The 20179-nt window shown below is 37.8% G+C and overlaps 1 long non-coding RNA gene across 33 annotated transcripts in view; it reads right to left on the reverse strand.

The window, feature by feature from the left end:
- The window catches only part of LOC115495650 (uncharacterized), a 318954-nt gene that overhangs the window by 265646 nt on the left and 33129 nt on the right, over window positions 1-20179 (reverse strand). For 3 of the 33 annotated variants that reach the window (XR_012056518.1, XR_012056520.1, XR_012056534.1), the window contains exon 3: window positions 12997-13102. The exons of the other annotated variants lie outside the window; for them this stretch is intronic. This is a non-coding gene — a long non-coding RNA (uncharacterized lncRNA). The remainder of the gene's footprint in view (window positions 1-12996; window positions 13103-20179) is intronic. 33 annotated transcript variants of the gene reach the window in all.

Below are 20179 nucleotides of genomic sequence, written 5' to 3' on the forward strand. Positions count from 1 at the left end.
TGACCTTTAGAAATAAGTCAGCAGCTGCTAATCTCTTAATTTTTTTTCTATTTTGTGAAATAACTGAATGTCCCAGCATGTGAATACCCCTTACAGATTAAGCCCATCCGAAATTCACAAACCTGCCAGCTTTGCCTTTCCCACACTGATATATCATCTACCTCTTTAATTTAAACTTCTTCGTACATGTCTTCTGACCTTATTCAAACATCATCTAATTTATTCCAAAATATGCTGCTTCAACATGTTTGGTTTTATCTCTTGAAACTAGCAAAACATTCTTCCCTGTCCCAAAAAACGTGGTCAACAAAACCCAACCATATTCATCTCAACCATGTCAAGATTTCACTGTTAAGTATCCCAAAGAAACACAGGGAAAGGGGAGAAAAGCATGAACTTGGACTAATGGGCTTGCTGTGTTTCAACTTGGAATGAAAAAGAGCATCTCAGCAAGTCCATACAAAACACATCCATTTGCTGTTTACAGTTACGAGATACTATGTTCCCATCCACATACAGAACTGATCTACTTTTTTATATTCTATACTAATATGTGAAGGCATAAGCAGAGGAAAACTATTGCTAGATCTCTTTCAGGTTAGTGTCTGATTTAGATACTGAGATACTTTGTCTTGTCCATATTAAGGTGTGTGTACAAAAGACAACACTCAGGCACCAGAGGAATGTGGACACGACAGCCAGAGACTGTTGATCCCTGGATGATGCTGGATAGCAGCAATCCTCTGTTATTACAGCTCATTTCTAGCCATCTTGTTTTCAAATCAGTGACTACCCATAGCGGCAGAGATGCTCAAACTGTAAGTGAAGGAGCCCCTCAACTGTAGTTATCTACACCTGGAAATTCCTGGCCCCTTGACCCACCAATGACCTCTGGTTCCTCAACAGAAACTACCTGTGCACTTTAGCCATTTCTAATTTCCAGATGGACAACAAATTCAATAAGAAAAATACAGTACAGGGTTCGGCTGGAATGTCTATCATATCACCACTCAGTTTAACCCATCTGTGTTCATAAACCAGTGCCCATGAAATGTAGGACATTCCAGTTTCAGATGGGGGCACAAGCAAAGAAAGAGTTCAAGATCTCTTTTAACATTTTTAATTAAAATGGATTTGATTTCTTTTAATCTTAATAAAGATCATAAAACCATATAGCAGCAGTTGCCTTTATGTCTGCTGTGCTTATAATTAACCTTTGGTCTCAGACATTAGACAGTGAATTCTGGATTCCTGAGGTATTAATTACATGGTAGTTATCCTATAATTGGTTTGAAATCAGTCTCTTTGAGCCACTTGTACGAAAGATTCATGTCATTAGAGAGTATCCATGCAGTTGAATCATCACATTTTATGAGGGATCATTTTGTTGTTTGGCCTCCAGTGGTGACTGTTGCCCCATTCAGTGTTTGCAGATTCTCATCAGCTCACATTGAAAAACCAATATCGTCCATAGTCAGAAATGCACTTTTCCCTGCATTTCTCTACCATGCCCACTCTCATCCACAACTGATTATCAGCCAAGATTTCCAAAACTGATCACTGATGTCCTCTTCCCCAGAGGTGCAACTGAAAATGCAATTTTTCTTATATTCCACCCCTTAGAGAACCTGCAAGAATCAGATGCTTCACAGAGACTAGATACAAGGAATTGAATTTTTTATTGCAGTCACTACAATTAAAACAGATTATCTATTAAATGATCAGACTTGCTTTTTCCCATAAATACATGCAATATATTATAAATAAGAACTTGTTTACTATGTATACTTCAAGTGCCAACAAGGGCTAATAGGGCTGTGTCACACAAAATCAGAATCAAATACCACTTCTCCAACACAAAGAAAGAATAACTTGTGAAGAATTTTACATCTTTGTATCTCAGTGCACTTTGACAAAAAATAGCATAAGTGTTCTCAGCCATACTTCACCTAACAAGGCACTGAAGTGCAAAAGGGTCACCAGGTGTGTTCCATGCAGAGCTGGAAGCACAAAAAACATCTCCTCTAAATATTAGCCCTCTGCATATATTTTTCTTTCCCCTTATTTTTCTCTTTGTATTAGAAATTCTGCTGTCAATGACTCTCATGATTGACCACATCATATTACAAACTCAAGGGAGTGAAAACTAAACAACTGCCGAAAAGAAATTATTCATTTCTTTTAAAAGTGAGACTATTCTGTAGTCTTTGTTTCTTCTTTTTGTTTTAAATTACTTTTTATTTTTTCAGCAACTAATGCAGGCTTTGATTAAGATTTTCTTCCACATTTTCACTCCTGCTGTTCTTTTGAGAAAGAAATGAATACCTATTCTCTGAGATATGCAGGAAATCACCGGGAAAACCATAACAGAGCAGACTTGGCATTTCTTAAATTTCTAAGTAAAAATCAAACAGCAAAAAAATTAACATGCTTTATAGAACATAAAGCAGCAAAGAAGACTTGTGCCAAAGCTTTAAATAAATTCTTTCAAATCTTCCTAAAAGAAAGTGGGGGGTTGTGGGGGGGTGAGCATCATTAAGCTGGATTCCATGGAAAGAGTTGTTGTGCTTTGGGGTTTTTTTGGTTTGGACTAATTTTTTTAAGAGCTAAAAGAAATTCCAAGGCTTACACTTGCCTTGGAGCCTCAATGCCAAGTTTTGTGGTTTTACAACCACAGTTTCTTATTTTTCTTTGTTTTTTCTTTCCTTCTTTTTTTTTTTTTTTTTTTTTTTGAGAGAGAGAGGGAGGAGATGTTTATTTTTCTAAAGTATTTCTCTCTTTCCCATTGTCATGTATGATACCCACACACTAAACAAGGGAAACTAACACCAAAGGGTATTCAGAGAGACTGCCTATTTAAACCAAACGGCATTTTCCCTTCATCACCAAAGTGTAAAGGCTCTAACCAGCAGGACAGTTAAAGTGAGAATAACATTTCACCTCTCTTCACAAACTGGTACTGAAGTCCTAGAGGACCTCAACTCCTCCACCAGTTTCTTTTCTAGCCTTTTACAGAGGCATCATTTCCAAGACGGAATTCTACCCAAAATGCATATGAATGTACAAGTAAAATAGGACAAGGGTATAAATTAGAGTATTTTTTCATCCCTCCTTTCCTTACACTTGCAATTAGGCTACTGTTACAGGCACTATGTCTACTATGAAGGAGAATGTGTAAACTATCATTGTCATATTGTAAGTACTTTGTCCACTATTGGCTAGCACCAAATAAAAAGAAAGAATCTTAATCTTCTGCATGCACGAGTCTTCTCTACATCCAACTTAAAAAGATATATGGGGGTAGTCAAGGGAAAGCCAGGTTCTGACTGTGGCACTGTGAGCTCCTTCATCCACTGTCCTGGGTAGCTTCAATATTTATGCGTTTTATCTTAAAAACCTCTGTGAAGAAAGAGCAAAGGTTTGGGTTTTTCTGATTGCTGCAGGTTTCTGCTAATTTGTCATACAGTGGTTTATGTTATGGTAGGGGAAAGAGAACATCCTTTGCTGATTATGATGCTTATAATTTTGCAATCTTGTTTGAAGTTTTAAATAAATAACATCTTTTTAACAGTAGTTTGAAATAAACAGTGACATTGTCCCTGGTCATTGTACAGTATTTCTTGGTTTAGATGGTGGGTTTTGGCAAGGGGAGGGAAATGAGAGCAAGATGTTTCCCTCTCCCATTTTTTTTCTTGCACACTGCTAGAAAATCTAGTCTTACTTATCAACATCCCCAAGATTACAGAGATTGCTCCCTTCTATTTCCAGATTATCTCAATGAACACAAAGTTCTCCCCAAATGAAAGGGCAGACAAAAACCGTTTTAGAGGTACCCTGCTTCAGTTATGGGACTTACCCAGACTCATTGCCTGCAATATCTCTGGAGACAAAGGACCTTTAAGATATCCATCTTTCCCAGAGGCCAGTATAGGGACATCAATTCCCTATTAGCTCTGTGATTACCTGTGATTCAGACTTGCTTGAGAAAGTCTGCACTGCTCTCACAAGCAGCATATCACAAGGCAATAGATGAGTTGTTGATGGTTCCTAGTGACTCAGTTTTGACAACATTAAAAAAGCATTTTACAGTTTCTTGGAGCTCCTTTCCAAAGTATTTGACTATTTTCTGTTTAAAATATAACACCAGCATGGAAGTCATTCAGGCCAATTCAACTGATGCTCACTACATCACAAACTGATAATCCACAGGAGTGTTAGTTTCCTTCTGCATTCTAAGGACTGCTCACGCTTTTCATAGCTAAGTCAAGGCAGGACTCTCAGAAAAACAGTTTAGAAAGAATTAGTTGGTTTAAGACTTGTTTTTTACTTCCTAAGACCATGAAAAAGTTGTTGCTCTAATAAAAAATGAATAAAATAAATAAAAGGAGCATTAAAGTAAACAAAATTAAATTGACAAGCATGACTAACCTGATCTTTTCTATGACAAGGCGACCCAGTTGTAGATGAGGGAAAGCTGTGCTTGCTGTCTACCCAGACTTTAGTAAAGCCTCTGACATTGTTTCCCACAGGATTGTCCTGAAGAAGCTGCCCACTTGTGGCTTGGACTGGCATGCTCTTTGGTGACTGATGACCGTATGGCTGAGCCCAAAGATTTGCGGTGACTGGATTTACACCCAGTGCAGCCAGTCACCAGTGGTATTCCCCAGGGATCAGTGCTGGTACCAGTATTCTTTAATAACCTTATCAATGAGGGGACCAAGTGCACCCTAAGTTTGCAGATGACACCAAGCAGGAGTGTGATCGGATACAGGGCAGGAGGATTTTGCAGAGGGATCTGGACAGGGTGGATTGATGGCCCAAGGTCAATGGTACAAGGGTCAACAAAGCTAAGTTCTGGGTCCTGCACTGGGGTCACAACAACCTTGGCAGTGCTGCAGGCTGGGGACGGAGTGACTGGAAAGTGGCCCAACAGAAAAGGACCTTTCCTTCTTCCTTTCTTTTGTATTTTACAGTATTTTTAAAGTTTCTTGAACATAAGCAATGTGTTTTACTCAGTAACATCATACCCTTTGTTCCACAGTTTGAAAAAACAAATGCTCCTTTTAGCTATTGCTTTTTCCAGACCATGGGAAAATACCAGCAGTGAATTTAAGGTTCATGTTCCTGAAGCCATGTACATGTTGTTATGATCTCAAGTATTCTACTGCTTGAGAGCTTGATTGCACACTTTATGAGTGTTTGTGGAAACAGTAACATTTTCCTCTAAAAATGAGGATTTACTACGAGTGAAAGAGGTTAACTTGCAGCAGCTTACCCAAAACAGAAGTTCATTATCATGGCTATTGAAAGGCAGACATTTTAAAAAACAAAAATAAGAACCATACTCTCCCCATTTCTCTCTCCCATTAGTACTCTTTCCCATCTTCTGTAACATCTTGACATCTGTATTCAAGTTCCTGTTTATCCCCCTTTCTTCAGAAAACCAACTATTCAATTTATCAGTGTTTCTAACTTATATCTTCTATATTTTCTTTCTTCCTCTCAGCATCCTTTGCCCATTGCTTCTCTTCTCAGTATCTCACTTCTACATTTCTTGTGGTACTGCCTTTGGATTTCAGGCTCCTGAATCAGTTTGGTCCTAGCATTAGAGAGGTTTTATCCCCAGGTGAGCATTTGTCTGGGTAGCAAAAAACCACTAAACCTGGGCATAAAAGCATCTATTATTTACAAAAGCACAAAGTTCATCTGCAGGTAACATTCCCATAATAAGACTTGGAGTTCGGTTTCACAGCAAGGAATGAGAAAACATGAAATGAAATTTGTCATCTCATATCTTTAAAATGGGGACATTTTTCTGGGTTCCCTGCAGCTTAGCCTGATCTTGAGCTTAGCTTTGTTATTTTTAGAGCACATATTTTTCACCAGCTGAACATTAGTGATCCCCAATCTTGCTAAGGATTATCTAATCCTAATTTTACTCCATTTTTCTTATATTTTGAATACTTACCTATTTTTTTGCAGGATTTCTTCTCCTGAAGTTGCAAATAATCCCACTACCATGCTTTCCCAGATGTTCGGATGCCTGTCTTTCAGAGAATTCACAACTCTATTGTCAGAGGTTTTGTCAATGTACTTCTACAGTCTTTTTGAGGACTTTTGAGTCCTTTTTTTTATGTATGACCTAAAATCCTAGTGCTGAAGATAGCCAACATCAGACAAGTGCTTTGTGACATACTTATCTATCATCCCTCCAACAGAAGCTGAGGCAGCAGATTTTCCCTGGACTTTTCTCTAGACTGTAGGACACATGCCCAGAATCAGTGAGGACTGGAACTTCAAAAGTTCCTAAAATACTATGGCTTATCTAACCTTGCTTCATGATTAGTAACACTGCTTAGGGATGAAGATTCCTTTGTGCTGGGCGCTAGGGTTAATAAGCAAAACATATGTACTCTGTCACAGTGAAATTACATTATGGGCACAGAACAGATGAGAAACAAATACCCAAGGCAACAACGCAGCACCAGGTAGCTCAGCCTGTAAGGAACACTCACTACAGACCTATTTTTTGCCAAAGTTTCCTTCAGCTATCCCAAAAACTAAAAAGAAAAGTTTTAGAGTAAGACTACCTATATGTTGAGTAGCTGGTTATAGGAAATTCTTTTCAAGCATTAGGAGCAGTAGAAAGAAAAGCCCAAAGGTGATTGCTCAAAATAAAAAACTAGAAATTAAAGTTGGAATCACATGCAAAATGGAAGGCCAGTTTGGAGATAACATCTGAAGGTGAAGCTGAAAATACAGAAGACCACAAAACCAAAGCAAAATAGTTCACATTTGTTAGGAGACATGTGGATGACTGCAGATAAAGGAGAATAGCTGATCTTAGATAATTTCTATAAAGAAAGGCATGAAGATCTGAAAGTGATGACTTAGAACAACGCTTCTGTTTGCTATGACTTTCCAGGTCAAAAGCCTGAACAGTAGGAAAGATGGTGATCAAGTAAGGATGTATAAGAAAGGGCTTGGGTGAAAAATTAAAAAGCCCAAGTTTGGCCATGGTGGACTTGTGCTGGTGATGAATACCCTCAGGAATTTCTAGATGTAGGCTAACATGTTTGTTATCAGCTCTGGCAGAGGAAACTATGTTAATTGTCTGGGAAAAAAATCAGAAGTTAAATTCAACCCTGCATAAGGAATAAGTCCTCCTAATTTCAGTCTATTAGTTTATAAGATTCTTTTGCCTTCATTGTAAAATATTTAACTTCTCTGACTGTCACCATTGCTACATTCAATTAATGACAAGACGAAATAAAAAAGATGATGTCTGCTGAAAAGGATCAGCAGTAGATTTAGTAAGAGGGATATTGCAAACAAGAAGCATGGCATACATTGGCAGAGATCCATTGATTCTAAGGGAAACCTGTCAGTCTGTGTCCAACCACCAGCTTCTTCCTGTTTCCAAATATATGACGTGTTTTGATATCCTGGCTTTCTGTATGTCTAGATATGTATGGCAAGTCACAGAAATATCTACAGATGATAAATGGACAGACAAAGATTATCTGGAAGAAGCGGACAGCTCCGATGGATTTCAGTTGCTCCTGTTCTTTTTGTCTCTTCAAAATTCCTATTCAGGATGTATGGTAGAAAAGAGAAGATGTTCCTGGTAACGGGAAAAGATAGCAAACCATCTGGAAAAATCTGGCCTGGCTTTTTTTCCCCCCCTTTAACATGTACAGATTTAGAGACCAGAAATTGTTCCATATAAACAGAGGAGAATAATTCATTGCATACATGGTGTTGTATGTCTCCAAACAGCTGTAAAGCTTGTTTTTCTTGCAGTATTGGCATTTTGAAGATATTGCCTTAAAAATGATCAATAGAAAAATGAGGAACAAAATTGAGATTTCTTTTTTTAACCCATGGTATATTGAAAAGAGAATGTTTCCCTTCAACTTAAATAATAAGGTCCCCCTACTAAAATAATCCAACTGAAAAATGAGTTAACTGAAGATTAAATTTCATTTGTCTCTCAAAATTAATGGCCTAGTCCCAAGCATATCCAACAGTGGCCTGGAATAAACAGAGTTGAACCCTACATTTTGAACCAAACATGAAAACTGTCTAAAGTAGCTACCTAATCAAAAGCATCTACTAAACACTAAGTGTTATGACAGGGTACGTAGCAAGAATTTATGAACCACATGAATCTGCTACTCCACAATCCTGAATGTTTTACAGCTGTCTACATCTGTGCAAAAAGATTGCAAAACATACAGATAAGATCACTTTGCACTGATGCTGATTACTAAACAATATGTAAAGTAGCAAAAAATCAAGCTTTGTGTGTCTCTCAGTTACCCAACATGGATAACTGGTTATGTTTACTCTGTGATTGTTCTCCCTAAAACTTTAATATATTTATAAGACTGCTATATGAAAAACACATTCCCCAATGGCATAATACTTTAAAAGATTCAACAAATAAATTAATTTAGCATGTTATGAAAGAATTAAACAATACCAACATATTTTTACTGTTCCCATGAGAACTGCTAATTTCTTATAGTCCTGCAAAAGTCAAGATGGCCCCAGAGAAAGCCAGGAGAAACCTGCTAGTCATTTACGTGAATTGCAATTGCCATTTCTGAGTTTACATCTGGTAGAGGCCACCTTCCTAAAAAGGACAAGACAGGGTGATATTTCTTCTGACACCAAGTCCTCTGGGAGTTAACTACAAACACACTTACACCTTGTTTTAATACTGTTTTAACAAGCAGAAGCAAAGCATTAATATTTTAAAATATATATTTCCTTAGTAAGACTAAAATTCTTCTGTGATTGTTCTGGCATTTAAAATAATAATAGCTTTTTTTTTTTTTTTAATGGTATTTAGCTCGTCCTACAAGTTTTTAAAGGGTTTTGTTCCACAGAATCATGGAAGATAATAAAATGTGACTGTACTACTAAAAAACCAATGTGGTGATGTGTCACTTAGTTAAAAGAATTGGCATATTTAGGGATAAATTCTTAAATACTTAATCAGAAGTTCTAAGATACATCAGATAACATGATTCATCTTCTTATGGGTATTTTCAGAAATGCCTGTTGGTTTCTATGGTTCAGAAAGGAAGTTTTCAATGAGCTGCTCTTGGCCCTTTGCAAACTCCCAAGTCCCAGGTCACAGTGCCACTGCAGAAGAGACCCATTTGCACATAATGCTCTGAGAAAACAGATCTTTGGACATATTTAAGTAATTTTTATAAATTCTGAATCCATCAAAGTCAACAGCAAAACCATCATTGATTTTAACAGGGCCTAGATTTTTCCCTGAAGTCTCTTCACTACTCAGCAACTTCGCTGGTGACCAGAAGTGATTTTTGTGAGATGGTCACCTTGACTACCATGGTCAGACTGGCCAACACACTAAGCAGTTTACTCACAGGTAAGTGAAATTCTAACATTTTTAATTGAATTCACTGCTTAAAACATGGGTGACTGAACTTAAAACAGGTAGAAATCAGAGTCTGGATTTTGCAACATGTGACGAAAGGGCCATGAGTCCATGAGGGAAGTATGCTATGACATGATTCCCCCTCCCTCACCTACTCAGCATGTATACATCAACCAAGTGTCACCATGGCATCCTATAAGTACACAGTGAAATGTGAATTAACTCATGGAAATGCTGGTTGCCAACACATTTGTACTTTGTTCTCTAATTCACTTCAGTTTGCCTGTTGTGTTGTTGAGAAGATAGCCTTGAAACAATAGTTAAACTTTTACTCAGTAATTCTGGCAAATAAAGGGCCTGATAAATTTTCCTATTTTGTTTTTTAACTGGAGCCAATGTTAGAGCTACATTTGTAATACACTTTAGTAAAAACTAATCATAGAACCACAGGAAATGTACTGTTCATTGCTCATGGCATCCTGAAACTATGAATACTACATTTTCTTACTTTGATTAGAGACACCAGTTGTTTTTTTTAGCCCAATACACAATGGTAGGAGGGAGGTAGGAAATGAAAGCATACAGAAAACATATTACTAATATACTGTGATTTGATACACATGTCCTGTAGCTGCTGTGAACAGCCTGGTAACAAATTTTAATGTGATTAATGTCTTTTTAAAGGGATTTTGGCCTTCCATTGACCAAATAAACAATGATGACCAGAACTAACTTCATTAATAGGAAGAATATCATCACAGAAAGACATGGAAAGCTACAATTTCAGTTTGAAATATCACTACAAGACAATGTCAATAATAGCAGTATGTGTGTTTCCTATGTAAGAAGATGCATATGTTGCAATTAGAAGCAAAACAAGAATATTTACATTTAGAACAAAAATTACATACTTTGAGCTACACAATCACTGAAATATTTTCATTGCAAAAGTACCTTCACTACAGGAGCAGTAACAGAAGAATAGAGAATGTGCTCTGAGTGCAGTTGGAGAAATGGTAGAGAATTTATTATATTTCAAAAACTTGAACATTTTTCACTGGAAACAACATAATTAACGTATGCCATGTTCTTGACTGCACACTTTTGAGGCACTGTACATTATTTCTTCCTCAGAGGAAACAGAAATCGTAATCAATGCAACACTACATTAATTCATACATTAGTAAAATCTGAGCATAAACAATTGATAAACACAGCACCACAGTGTCTTATAGAGCCAGTAAAACTTGTGCATGTGGAAAAAAAACATGTAAGACATGACACTGCCCTTTAAAATAACTTAAGAAAGCTTTTCTAAGCTATGTGATACACCAAAGCTCTAATAATTTCTTAGAAATTAACCTTCTGACTGTTTTGTACTCAGAAGCACTAGCAGCTATAAATGTGGCTAGATATCTTATGGGTAGGTTCTCTACTGTTGCAAAAAATAGTGCAAAGCATAGCACAAATCTCTCTGAGATAACTGTTAATAAATTTTAATAATATGAGCAATTATTTATATCTGAATATTTTGAAAATCAGGATAACTTTGGCATTTCTGAACCACAAAAAATAATTTCCTTTGCACCAGCCTAATTAGACTTTAAGCAGGCAACATCTAAACTGATAAAATCACAAATTAAAAAAAATAAGAACATTATGGTGTTGAATTTAGTGACCTGAGCAAGTAAAATCCCCATTAAAAGAAAGTTTGTCACCAGATTTGACAAGATGGTGGTTACTAAGCACAGAATTAAATATTTTAGGCATTCACTGGAAGATTTTTCTTTTAAACAGTGGCTGCATTTTTGTTATTAATTCAACAATCCAACCACAGAAAAAGTAAACCATTTAAAGTATTCTTTTGAAAAAAGGCATCAGAGAAGAAAGATGCACTAATTACTGAACATTTCTGCCTCATCCATATATGTGGGTCCTTGATTGAATCCAGCCCGGCATAAGGAAAAATAAAGAGCACAAATTAAATACACTCAGGAGAGCTGGGCTTGGCTTCATGCCCACCCTCATCATAGCTAAACTCCACTTCCAAGATCCACCATAACACTTTCCTCTTAAGCTTCCTCTGGGTCACAATGACCTTTGTTAAATGTTACAACAAGTGATAAAATGAAGACTGGGAGTACATTTGTTGCACAGTTAAAATTGAAAGGAACCAGGGGATCTGAACCAGATTGTAGATAAATATAATATATTGCTCAGCTACATTCCTCTTTGTTCCAGATGTGTGATTTGTTACTAGTTATAACAGAATGCAAGCTGTATTTTGTAAAGATTAAAACCAACACATTACAGAATGCAGAAGCACCATCTATCAAATTTCTAAAAGGAAATTGCACCTGCCTGCAATCTTGTCCTCATTTGACTGAGCCCTCTGAGAAGCACAATGATTTAATGCAATAGCTCTTCACATCTGAAGGGTGTGGTTCAGCTCTGGCTTTGCAGAAATGAGCCTAAGAGTCTAAATTTAGCAGGTAGTAAAAGTTTATCCATTAAAAAAAAAAAAAAAAGAAAAACTCTCTTCACATTAACTGTGTACATCAGTGTAATTCACAGATTGTGTCCTGCCACTTCCCTGGGACTGACCTACATCAGCTGTATTTTCAGTCCTACAGTCCTCTCAGGCAAAGTGGGTAGCATACCCACTGCTTTGCACCAATGCCATCCTTCTCACACTTTTAAAAATGTTGACCCCTAAGTTCTTATTAAAAAGTATGGGAGTTTAGCCATGTAGCTGTAGCCCTGACAACTGGCTGTGATCAATGTAAAAGTAAACAGCTATTTAAAGTTAGTCTGTTAAAATGTCCCAGTTTATCTTCAAGCAAAAATGTGAAGCAAAGCTTTGTTTCTATTTGCTCTTTCCAAAAGACAAAGATAAAGGATGTAGTAAAAATAATCGTACTGCAATAAGGAAACAAGGCCTGCTATTCACAACATCTCAGTTTGAGGCAAAGTGAGACAGGTGACAGGAAAAAACTCATTTCATTTGTTATTACTATGGACACTGTTACAATTTTCATTCTTATCTAGTCTCAGCTACTGATATTTTTTGATGCTTTAACACAGTCTCTACCAAAGCAAAATTTACATGGGGTTCAGTAACATTCTTGTGAGAGAAAAATTTAGTAAAACAAGGAAGAGCTGCACATGCAGATGATGATGGTCTGGCAGCTGGGTTACACTCAGAGCTATATCCTGCAATGAATGGGGCTATTTGTGCCCCAAGGAACTATTCAAAAACCTGTTTTGGCCCATTACCCTACACCCCCCGAGCAAACTTCAAACACACACATTGTGTCTCCAAAACACAGCAGGAACTACCCGAACACCAATACAGCTCAGATCCCATCCATCACAACTGCCCTCCCGTTCTGTGCAGGGCTCACACCAGGACAGGACCTTCTATTTTGTGTCCCAGCATGTTGCTACTCTGCAGGGAGAAGTGCTGCACGCAAAATACTTGCAGGAACTCAGCAGGAACTCAGCCTCATGCAGAGTCAAGAGACTGGCTAACAGTGGAGCTCACTGAGGAGGGGCTTCCCAAGCCCTTTGCAGCAACCCACCTGTCCCTTTCTGCAGATGCAGAGGAGCAGGCTGGTACATGAGGAAATTGGGAGCCAGATTTTGAATTCCCATTATTCTTCAGACTGCCATTTTCCAAATTATTATCTGTGGAAAGAAACACACCACTGATCATGTATTAGGGCAAGCATTGTGCTGCAAGTCTTACGCAGAGCGACTTATTGGGGAGGCCACAAAGAGGCCTGCCAGAGGAAAAGACATGGGATTGCTTTCAGCCTACACGAAGCAGATCCTTGAACAGGAAGCAGAGAATGAGACAGTAACTCCAAGAGAATGCAAAAGTCAACCTCAAGAGATCAGGTGACTGGTGGCATCATGTATTGGTATGAAGCAAAGTCAGCCAGCTCTCACCAAACAAAAATCTCAGCAGGAACACCCAGGCAGGAACCCCTGCGCTGAAGAACAAGACACCATATCCCAGTAAGATACCACATGGGCAGAAATTGCTGCATTATATAACGATGAGCTTGGCTCCTACCTCTCTGCATGGTAGGGATTCTCAGCTCCCAAGGAGTTCACAACTTGAAGGAGCTGTGAGATGTTGCCTCTGGCCATGGGTGTGGCTTTAGCACTACCATAATTTCCTGGCTCTTCTGTCTCTGTTGTCCATGTCAAGCGTTTTGAAGTGGCACTGTTACTTATTTCTAAGCGCAGTTGCCACTGATGCTGAACAGTGATCCATTGTTCCTATTGTTGCTTCTTCACTCAGTGGTTCATAAAAACAATGCTTAAGATGCAACTTCAGCACAGGGAGTCCTAAAACTGCCGAGTGTCAGAAGCTGGAAGAATCACTCTGTACTTGCCCTGCTTCTTATGTTTCTCCCTGGGCACCTTCTGCTGGCTGCTATCAGGAAAAATGTGGTGAGACCTTTGGTACAAGCATCTACTTCTCCTCTTATTTGCTATAAGAGGACACTAATCAACACTAAGGTGCAGTTATCTTGACCAACAATGTGCTCTTCTCCTGTTGTTTAAAAACTGCTTTCAAAGCGTAACACCTTGATTTTCCATGTCAGTGTCCTTCCCAGATTGTACTGCATTGACTGAAGCAATCTTTGCTTCAAAAAGAAAAGCCTGAAATAAACATTGGAACATATTGATATACTCTGGTTTTGACATAACTACCTAAAAAAATCAAACACAGCACCCCCCACCCCCTCCCACCCTTGAACAAAAAAAAAAAAAGAAAAGAAAAAAGAAGAAAATCCAATCTGCATTATGTCAGCAGGTTCTCATTAGGATTTACAAATTCAACAATAACAAGAGTGATTTTTGAGGAAGGGGAAAATTAGCAAAGATAAAATTTACCAGCATTTTCCAGCTTTTGATAAAATGTCAAATGGGTGTTTATTTCATTTTTTTTTTCCATTTTGAAATCCTAATTTCACCAGCTGTTTTCTTTCTCCCCATGGAAAATGAGATAAATGTTTCAAAACCATAAGCAAGTGGCATTATCTTCTACTAACAGAATTCCCTATTTCATTAAGAAATTCTGAATCAGAGGGTTTCCAGTTCTTAAAAATAAAAATTAAAAAATCAGAAACTTTATATTCAAGAAACAAGTAAACAAGAATTTTTCTGTTCTCATACAAAAGTATGATGTACTATATGTGGAATAGAAAAACTAATGATCAGAGCTGCACAGCAACTCTGAATTTTAAACATATGGCAGAAGAGTATGTAGATTTCAAAGAAAAATAAAGCTTACTAAAATGACCTGATAATTTTGAAGGCAGAGACTTAAGATGAAAGAAATCAATGCCCACAGGATCCAAACAGGCACACCAGAAAATGTGGGGAGTCTGGGGAAAATTGTGTATAGCTTCTGAAGGGAACTTTTCTTTAAGCTATTTAATAAAACAATTGTTCAATAGATGCTTGCCTTTCTCTTGAGTAAGAGTTACTCCCAAAGGAAACAAAGCTCAATATGATTGAAAAATATTTGTAAACTTATATATTTTGAACAAACAGAGGAATGTATTTACTAAGGAATGGGTAGCTTATCTATAAGGAACAACTAATGAAATATGCTGTATCATTTGTTATCACAATAAATGGCAATACTTGAATATAAAGCATATTCAAATGCTTTGTCACAGTATTTTTAACAATATAACTGTAAACTGCATATGCCACACCAAACTGACTGAAAAAGAAAGATACTGTGTTATTCCTGAACTAGAAAACAAAGCTAGTTTTTAAAAATACATTAAATTAATGACAAATTAAATCTTAAATCTTGAAAAAGGAATTAATAAATATTACACATTCATTTAAGTTTTTTTTTTTAAACAATAAGATTTGTAAGAAAGATACTTGCAAACAGATATTACATTAGAGATTATATTAACCAAAACTATCTCTGCGTATTTAAATGCTTGCAGAGATTTGTTTCTGGCTAACAATTCAAATCATACGTCATACCACAGTTTTGGATAAACAATGATCAAAACAGACTAGAAGAGCAATCATGAAAGGACTAAACAGAGAGAAACAATAATGATGAAATGTTGATTTGTCCCTGTATGGCAGATTAAGGAACCTGTACAGAGCGGATGTCACATTTTTTTAGCAATGCATGTACCCAAATTTGCTTTTGGCAAACATTGCTTAACTGCTGCTGTTTTTCATGAAGCCAGTGAAGACTGGGTTAGATAATGAGCTGGCATGCACTTTTGAAATGTTTACTGTGTTCCTTAAAGTAAGGGAAACATGCTGGTTCTTAAACTAATTTGTTTTTTGTTATTGGCTTCCCCCATCTCTCCCCTAGTATTCTGTTCTCTCTGTCTTTGGAACAAAAAGAAGATGACTGAATCTTTTTATACTTTTTTTTTTTTCCCTCTTACAATTATACAACTAAAAAATCTGTAGTTTTCAAATGGCAAACAACTGAGCCATGTCAAGAGCCATGTTAATCTCATGTGTTCACTCCATTGTTAACAATGAAGGAAGGGGGATGGGGAGGACAAAATAAAATCTGTCTATTCTGGCCTAAATGCAGGACATGAACGAGGAGACATTCCACAAACAATGTAGTCTTTTTCTTCTGGCAGGGGGAGGTGATGGGGAAGATGATGGTAGCCGGACTTTTATGGAAGGAGAAGCTGTACCCATCTTGACAGTCAATACGGCATTCAGAAAGCTTCCATGGTGGGAAGAATTTCCCACCCTTTGTTAACTAGGAACTTGATTTGAAAATGCAGTTTTTAATTAAAATTGGCACTTCCAAGCTTCATGCTGGCATCCACCATCTTGCTAAACACTGAGCTCATTTGTGGTTCCAGCAGTTTGCAAAGGCAGTCTCGGAGGAGACAAACCATTTCCCATCCTGCCACACTTACTCAGTCCTTCGTCCCCATCTTATCATGAGTACATGGGAAATTTACTCCACTAAGACAAAGCAAGGACTGTAGGATGTGGCCTCATTTGGCTAGAATCCACAGATCCTAGTCTTTATTACTTTTAAGGCATTATTAACAGAACAGAATTCTTCAGAAATGTTTGGAGAAAAACAGGGTCAGTTATTTTTGAGGCTTCTGCATGCTTCATTTCACTCAGACATCCGCAACCATCATAATGGATAGAGATTCTGCTGCTTAGTTCACATTTCGTTCTCTTCCCACCTATGCTCCAGACTGTAGAATTCAAAGACAGAAATTCCAGACTATTGCCACCAACAACAAAAATTTCTGGGTAGATAAGATGCAGAATTTATCTATCTATTTCACATGAATGGACAAAATGGCTTATTTATTTTATTGATTTAATGAATAGATTTGCATATGTAATGCCTTCTGACTTGAGGGATCTCAAATGAAAACTAAATTTACAGGACTGCTGAAGAAACTAGCAAAGTATCTTCATAGTATCTTCATTAGGAGATCACATTTATCATTATTTATCATTTATCATTATTTAGGACCTTTTTCTAAATAGTTCTCTGAGGGAATTTTTTTTTTTTAAGTCTTTTTTCTAGCCATGCATATTCTGAGATGATGAAGAACAGTCTGGGTGGGTAATTTTTCTGGTTTTTAAATTTTATTTGGATTGATGTCTTTACAATGTCTAACATTGTTAGGTTGACTACAAAGGATTTCACTTCATCTTACAGTAAAAGAAAAATATTATGCAAATTTCATAAAGGACTTCACAAGACTATCCAGTTCATGTGAATACCAGCTAGCAAAGCAAGCTGTTGTTGGCTTTTGAAAAATCTGTCAACAATTAAGCTCATCAAAAGAAAATTCATAAGCCGATTTAGCAGAAATGTCTCACAAAGCCTGAGCCCTGTAAGGTACATTCATGTATTTAGTTAAAGTTATATTCAAGAATTAAAGTAATTGCCAAAGATCCATATATTTGAACTAAAAGCTTGCAGAATGTATAAATCCAAATATAGAAAGAACCTCAAGATTTCTAAATTACTGCAATTTGGAGTCATTTGCAGAATGATTTTCCAACAGGAATAAATCAGTGTTCCAAGCCTTCTCACATTATTCTGAGAAATATCATCTTTCAACAAGTAGTACAAAAAATGGAAGATATCTAACACCTATCCCCAGTGTCCATTTACCAACATACATCTTATGTACATCTGTACAACAAAACCCAGATCTTCATTACTGCATTTAGAACATTCTATAGTTTTTATTTAAGCCAGAGGACATGATTTTAAGAGGGTTCCACAGAATATGAGAGTTCCTAAATCTTGAAACCAAAGAAAGTAATCCAACAAAAGAATATGTCTGCACTGCAAACTGTCTCTCCATCTCCCAAAATCCTGTTACAGCGCACACAGAGCCTTGTAAAAAAACAGTTCTTTTGTCTTGTGAGTTGTCCAAACCATGCTTAGCAATCTAGAGAAGTCTCTTCAGGAAACTACAGGCATCATTATGGAAATTCTCTCTTCACTGCATGTTAATTTGATTATTTTTATTCAGAATTTTGCACGTATACACCACTTGACCAGATCTGACTCATCACACTTGCCCTGTGTTTAAGATTTTATCCTAGCTTCTTCCAGTAATGAATTTGTGTTGATTTTGTAAGATCCTGTTCATGACCTCAAAGCTAGTTCATAGGGTCAGACCTTTCATTTTTCTGTGTTCAGCTATTACTTTCTGCCACTGCTCTTCCATTATTCAACCTCCAGTCTTACAGGAATAGGACTTGGCTGATACTTATTTTTGCGAAATTCTTTGCCTTCCGATCTCAGGAATTTTGTAACTCTGTGCTTCAGTGTCTGATTAAATCTGCATTAGGATTCTGTCCTTAATCTAGAGTTCAGCAAATGTTTTAGCTTTGGTCTGAGGCAACTTGCAAGAACAAAACTAAAAACATTTACATTTTATTTGGAGAAATCTATTGGGGAGCATCTGCTACACTATCTTTCCACATTTGTAGATGACACTTACTCATTGGCTACTGTTTGTTTCCTTTTACATATGAGCACAGGGCAGATATTGCCAGAAAAAAAAAAAATCAATGTTGAAGGGAATTCAAGGTAGCATGACTGTACTAGAAGTTTCAAAACTCAGTAGCAATTGTGCCATTTCTCCCCAAGTAAGCAGCCCAATACTTAACTTTATTTGACTGAATCTAAATACTAAGATAGAAATCATATAGGTGTGAAACAAGCAATTTCCATCCCATCATGTAAAAATACTACACATGAGCTGTACAGTACTCATTAATCACAATACTGTTCATCGCTTCAAATCAGACTCAGTGATTTTTATAGACATCTGTTTTCTTTCACGTTTACCACATACATGGATGTAGTGTCACTATTACAGAGATTTGACTCATCGAAAAACATCACAAGTCAACCACTAAATCAGTGAGGAATATGCAGCCCATCAGAAGCCATGAATAATATAAGATCCATATGGGCTTGGATAAAATTACTGAATTTGTGAGGCCATCAGGCTTTTTGCACCCTGCCTTGCTGGAGATGAGGTGGTGCTCAGCAAGCAAGCTTTCTGAGCAGCCAGCAGCCACAAAGCTCCTGGAAGCTGGTGGACATAACTATCTCCTACTCAGTCTAAGTGAGGGAGCAAGAAAATACTCCTTTTGTTTAGCAATAAATATAACAATAGAAGCTACAGGCTAAAGCACGAATTAGCATGACAAGGTTGGAGGAGGAACTGGGCGGTGCAGCCTGAGGGATCTCCTCCAGAGTCAAACACAGAAGCAGGAGGACTTTGCTTGTTATACTTCTTGTCAGAAGAAAGCAACATGCAGGAGAATGAGAAGACAGTCCAGAGAGGGGTTTGTAGAGGCTAGTCAACACAGTAATACAACCCTCAAAGAAAAGCAGAACGCTTTTGGGGGAAAGTGATAGCTGCTGGAGGACTGATCATGGCTGGGACCAGGGACAGTACAGCCACTGTGCTGGTCACAACAGGGACATGTTGTGTTAGAGCCAGCAGAACTCTAGCAATGCAGTACCACAGTGGAGCTGCTGCTCCTGACTCCACAGTGCCAACCATTCTCTTCTGCCATGACACAGGGCCTGGGCTGCAAAAGTGGGACACCAAAGACCCAGGAAAGTCCCACCTGACTGTTCCTGCCACACTTCTCCCATAATACCACCCCGTACTATACAAGAGGATGAAGGCAGGCTCAGCTCAGTGATGCCAAGCAATAGGACAAGAGGCAGTGAGCAGAAACTGAAGCACAAAGGGTTACACTCAAACATAAGGCTGAACTTCTTTACTGTGTTGGACAGATTAACCAGAGAGGCTGTGGAGTTTCCTTTTCTGGAGATATTCAAAAGCAGTCTGGACACAATCCTGAATAATGTGCAGCAGGGCACCCTGCTGGAGCAGGGAGGTTGGACTAGATGACCTGCAGTGTTTCTTTCTCACCTTAATGGTTCTGTGTTATACTTCTTTGACCAAAAATGTCCTTACACTAGGAAGAGGAGTTGGCACCAAGCATATGCTTCCATTGGAGCTGCTCATCTGGGTTCAAATCTGAAGTCAAAGTGGGAATTCTACCCTTGGAATACTCTCCAGACAGACAGCATGGTTATTACCAGCTCCAAGGCAACCAGCTGGCACACAGCAGCAGGGAATACCTGCGCACATCCTTCTCTGGGGCATCATATCCCCCATGTCCCTCCATGGATCTAGCTGATTTTGCAATGTGTGCTTGAAGCAA

This window comes from Taeniopygia guttata, chromosome 5 (genome assembly GCF_048771995.1).
Source record: "Taeniopygia guttata chromosome 5, bTaeGut7.mat, whole genome shotgun sequence".
NCBI lineage: Eukaryota > Metazoa > Chordata > Aves > Passeriformes > Estrildidae > Taeniopygia > Taeniopygia guttata.